The sequence below is a fragment of the Crocuta crocuta genome, unplaced genomic scaffold (assembly GCF_008692635.1).
Source record: "Crocuta crocuta isolate KB4526 unplaced genomic scaffold, BGI_CrCroc_1.0 scaffold674, whole genome shotgun sequence".
Taxonomy (NCBI): domain Eukaryota; kingdom Metazoa; phylum Chordata; class Mammalia; order Carnivora; family Hyaenidae; genus Crocuta; species Crocuta crocuta.
This window is the reverse complement of record NW_027527972.1, coordinates 146,829-152,268: the sequence shown is the minus strand read 5'-3', so window position 1 is coordinate 152,268 and position 5,440 is coordinate 146,829.

Here is a 5,440-nt window from a genome sequence, read left to right as displayed (position 1 = left end):
TATTCTTGCAGTTGTAGATTGTCCATTCTTGTTCTTCAGTTTCCTGTGTGAATATGTCCATTGTGTAAATATACCACGATGTTTTCGGCCATCCTATGGTAGATGGACATTAGTTTGTTTCTAGTTTGAAATTATTACAGATAGAGCTGCCATACGCATTGCTGGACATGTCTTTTGGTGAACATTTGATTCATGTATTCAGTTTCAGTAGATTTTACCAAATTTCCTAGTTCTTTTATGAACTTCCAGTCCACAAGCAATGTGTGAGTGCCAGTTGCTCCACAGAAGGAGTATTTTTTATTTTAGCCATTCTGTTGGGGGTAAAGATAGATCACATTATAGTTTTCATTTAAATATCATTGAAAAAAAGGGAAAGTTGAGTACTTTTTGCGTGTTCTCCTTTGTCTTCAGGTATTTTGCACATTTTCCATTCTGTTGTATCCTGTTGTGTGCATTTTTCATATTGATTTTTTACATTTTCTTTATATACTCTGGATAAGAATGTTTTTGTTGAATAATATGTAATTCAAACATATTCTGCTGTTTTTACTCTTTTAATGGTGTTTTGATGAAAATAAGGTCTTAATTATAATGTGGTCTGATTTATTAATTTTTTAAAAATTTATTTTGTGTCCTGTTCAGAAAATATTTCCCTACTTCCAAAGTCATGAAGATATTCTCCTATGTTTTCTCCTAAAAGCTTTATTGTTTTAACTTCAATGTTAAGATTTTGACTTTATTTTCGTATGTTAAGTGAGGTAGTGGTAATAATTTGTTTTTTTTGAATATTCAATTTTCCTAGCACCACTTATTGAAAAGACTATCTTTTCTGTAATACACTGAATAGTCACCCAGACCATAAAAGAGATCATGATTTCTCTGCTCTCAATTTTATTCTATTGGTTTATTTCTTTTTCCTTGAACTATTACCATATATTCCTAATTATTAGACCTAGTAATAAATTTTGATATCCAGCACTGTAACATCCAGCCTTGTTCTTCTCCAGTAACGCCTTGGATATTCTTGGGCCTTTACATTTCCATATAAATTTATAAGCATTTTGTCAATTTTCATAGTTAAATTTGATTTATATATTAATTTGATGGCAATTTACATTTTTACAATACTGAATCTTCCAAACCGTGAAGGTGGTATAATCTTTCATATTTTTGGATATTAATATGGTCGTGACAATTTCCTTAGGCTTATCGTCTTCATGGTGTTTGTTTTCATGTTTATTTATCCAGCTTATCTCTTAACGTGAATCATTTAGAGAAAGCATCTAGTTGAATCCTACTCTTATATATAGTCTGACAATCTCTGATTTTTAAATGGAATGTTCATTTTATATATAATTCGATCAGCTTATATAATTGGATTTATGTCTGCCATTTGCTATTTTCTTTTTATTTGTTTCCTCAGGTTTTTATTCTTCTGTTTCTCTTTTGACTTCCTTTGAGGTCATCAAACAATTTTTAGCATTGCATTTACATTTTACTTTTGGCTTTTTATTAAAGCTTTGCATACTTTTAAAGAAACTAATAGAAGAAAAATAATATAACCATCATCCCCAGTGTTCCTCATTTGTTTCTATAAGTCTGATTTCTCATTTGGTGTTGCATACTTTCAGCCAAAAGAACTTTTACAATGTCTTGCTAAAATTTTCCATGTTTTCATTCTTCTGCGAATGTATATATTTTCCTTAGTTTTTGAAAAATACATTGAAACTGAATATAGAATTCTTTTAGCATTTTAAAGCTATTATTTCACTGTGCCTGGGTGCCTCAGTTGGTTGAGCGCCCAACTTTGGCTCAGGTCATGATCTCACAGTTCGTGGGTTCCAGCCTCGTGTCCAGCTCTGTGCTGACAATAGCTCAGAGCCTGGAGCCTATTTCAGATTCTGTGTCTCCCTCTCTGTCTGACCCTCCCCTGCACATGTTGTCTCTCTCTCTCTCTCCTCTCTCAGAAATTAAAAAAAAAAAAAGGAATTTCATTACCTTCTGGCTTCTATTATTTCTAATAAAGAAGTCTGCTATCATTTGTATCATTTCTTCCCGGTGTATAACTTGTTGTTTTCCCTGACAACTTTCAATATTTTTTCTTTATCTTTGGTTTTCAGCAGACTGCTTGGTTTCATTGAGCTTCCTGCATCTGTAAACTTATGTTTTTCACAACATCTTGCCAAACTTTAGCTTGGCAAACTTTTGGGGAGATCTATTCTCTCTTGGCCATGTCTGAGATTATATTATATTTGTAATAGATTCCTTGATATTGTTCCCCAGTCCATATAGGCTTCCTTTTTTTTTTTTAAATCTCCTATTTATAGATTAAATATTTTCTATTAATCTGTCTTTAAGTTCACTGATGCCATCTTTAAGCAGTTGTTAAGCCTATTTAGTGGGTTTATCATTTCAGATACTTTATTTTAGGTTCTAATTTTAATTTGCTTTTGTAAAAACCATAGTCTCCATTTCTTTGTTGGAATGGTCTGTCTATTAATATATTGTGACCCTCTTTTACTTGGTTTTGGAAAATATTTATAGCTATTTTGAATTCTTATAAACTAATCCTGACATCTGTGTCATCTAAGGTTTGGTTTCAGTTGGCTATTTTTTATCTTTATTACAAGTGACATTTTCCTGTTTCTTTGATAGTATCAATTTTTAATTTTATCCTATGCATTTTGGGTAATCCATTGTAGAGACTCTAATTCTGTATATTTTCTGAAAGAGTGTTGTTTTAGTTCAAGAAGGCAGTTAATGTCGCTTGACTCAAACTCAGCTCTGTCTCTCCTGCAGAAAGCCAACTGAACTCTCTACTTGGTTCAATCATCTTGTTACCAGCTGAGGTCTCCTGCTCTTTTCAGATTCAGTCCACTTATTTGCAAATTTGGGTAAAAAATATGAGCAGTTGATACACTAAATTTTGGTGCTCTCCAGTGGCTCTCCCCAGTGCAACACCTTTGTCTTCCTGATTCTGGCCGCTCCAAACTCTGTCCTGGTACCTCTCAAGTCAGGAAGACTACAGCTTTTTACCATGTTGCTGTCACTGGGAAGTGCCATCAGTTGAAAAGCCATGTCACAAAGTGCAGTTCCTTTTTTCTTAAAAGATTTTTCTGAAACTTTCTTAAAAGTTTTTTTTGTTGTTGTTGTTGTTGTTATGTTTTTGTTTGTTTTCTTTAAAGTTTCTTAAAAGGTTCACTTTCTTCCAGCTGCTGCCGGTTACTAGTCACTCTTTAGCGGCGCATATGGTTGTTAGGTTGTTTTCACATGTCTTAATAACTGCTATCAGTGCAATGAGTTAGTTCAATACAACTATTCTGTAAAAAGTGGGACTTCTATAAGACCTCTTTGAAGGTCCTTTTTGTGTGATTTTCTCTATTCTATTTACCATTTTCTCTTTTAAATCATATCTATTTTGCTGTTACTTTTAATGCAGATTTCTGCTCTAAATGTACTTGTTCTTCTTACATTTGATTTAAAAGTTTGCTGGTCCAGTCTCATCTCTTGATTTTTTTTTTTCTTTTGTAATTTTATCTTTGAAAGCTTAGTTGTATTTTTTTGTCTTTACAAAATACAGCGATGTCCATGAAGAACTAGTTTTATGATTTCCTTTTCTGTTTCCTTAGCGGTTTACTCTCGTGCTATATCTTTTATCTGGATTTTACCTATTCCCAGTTCTCTATTCATCCCCTTCCCCATCTGAAAGTTTTATACTGATTCCATTGTGGTCATTACTTCGAATGAAGCTATTTGTTAAAGAGTCATGTGGGGAGTAATCAACTTCCTTTTGGGGTTGAGGTTGCAAGGACTCTCAATAAATGTGTTATTTCTTTTGCCCTGGGGACAATTTACTTGTCATTGTTATCATTGTTGTTTAGTGCCCAAGAGGTTTATTGGGGAAGTCATTAGGTGGCAGCTCTCTGTACTACTACCATACAATCACTTATACCTTTTCTCCTTCATCCGATCTTCCCTTCCAGTGGCTTCCCCGGACTGACAGACAGAACATAAAAGTACCTGATCTACAGTTACTCCTTCAGGTCTACCTCCTTTTGCATTCTGTGGTCTAAGAAGCTCTAACAGCATCTTACCCATTCTCTCCTGTGATGCACATATAGCCCTGGTTCTGGTCTCTCAGCTCAATGTTACATTTATATGGGCCATTGGAGATGATTCTCCTTACTTTCAAGAAAACTCTGGAGAAACTATGTCAAATCTCCTTTTATCCTGTATTTTGATGCAGATTTTATATTATTTTGCAAATGTGTTTTTTGGGTTTGAGTTTATCTGTATTTTTAGTATTTATTATTTTCCACTGGTTTCAAAGAAAAAGAATGAGAAAAAAAAACTTGCCATATTTGACTGGGAGTCCCCTCAAGACTCTTCAAAGCTTTCAGTTTATATTGCACCTTTTACATAAAGACAATAAAGTGAGGTCAACGATTTATGATACTTCCTTTGCGCTTCAGGTGTTTTAGAATTTCTTGATTCCTACAGTACAAGTTTTATTGTATCTTGAATAAAAGCTTCAGCCCAAGCAGTACTCATTAAAGGAGATACTGTAGTATAGAGGTTCATATCACAGTGACAATGGCATGGGTTAAAGTGTCAGATGTACCCATACCTGTTGTATGATAATTGAGAAAATCACTTAATTTCCCAATATCTTATTTCAATCTCTGTATGTTGGTAATGGAAATACCCACCTCACAGAGATGTGGTAAGGATTAAATGAGACAACACAGGGAAAACAATTGGTACATAGTATTGCTAAACAAATAGTAGCAATTATGATTATTATTCTAGATTATAATATTTGGTTGAATCAAATCATTATATTAATTGTCACAAAGTTTTATTGCATTTTGCATAATCCTTGGGTAGAAAGATATGTGTAACTCTCCCAACACAAGTAAAATTATTNACTGAGGACTGAGGGATGTGGGGGGAGGGGGGGATGGGCATGGAGGAGGGCACTTGTGGGGATGTGCACTGAGTGTTATATGGAAACCAACTTGACAATAAACTATCTATAAAAAATAATAATAAAATAAAATTATTCTTCTGGAGAAATAGAAGAATGTTTAAGGACCATGTCTTAGGACCTTATTATCTTAGGGATGAGCTTATTGAGAGAAAACTCTTGCTTATGGAAGTGTATGCCAGCTGCTGGCATGTTATCTTTTGTCTTGTCTATACTCTGACCTTTCAGCTTTATAACTTCCAAATGTTTATATAATGAGAACTGCCCTTTTAAAATTGACACAGTGATTAAAATTGAAAATGAGATCCGAGACTGTTCTCTAATAAATAGGCTGGATCTGAGCATACATCTGTCCAGCAAAAATCTTCTAAGCAAGTAGGCACACAATTCTTTGCTTGTATGGAAAAAAGTGAAGGTGACATTTATACCGTTCAATAATTTTTCTCTCCATCT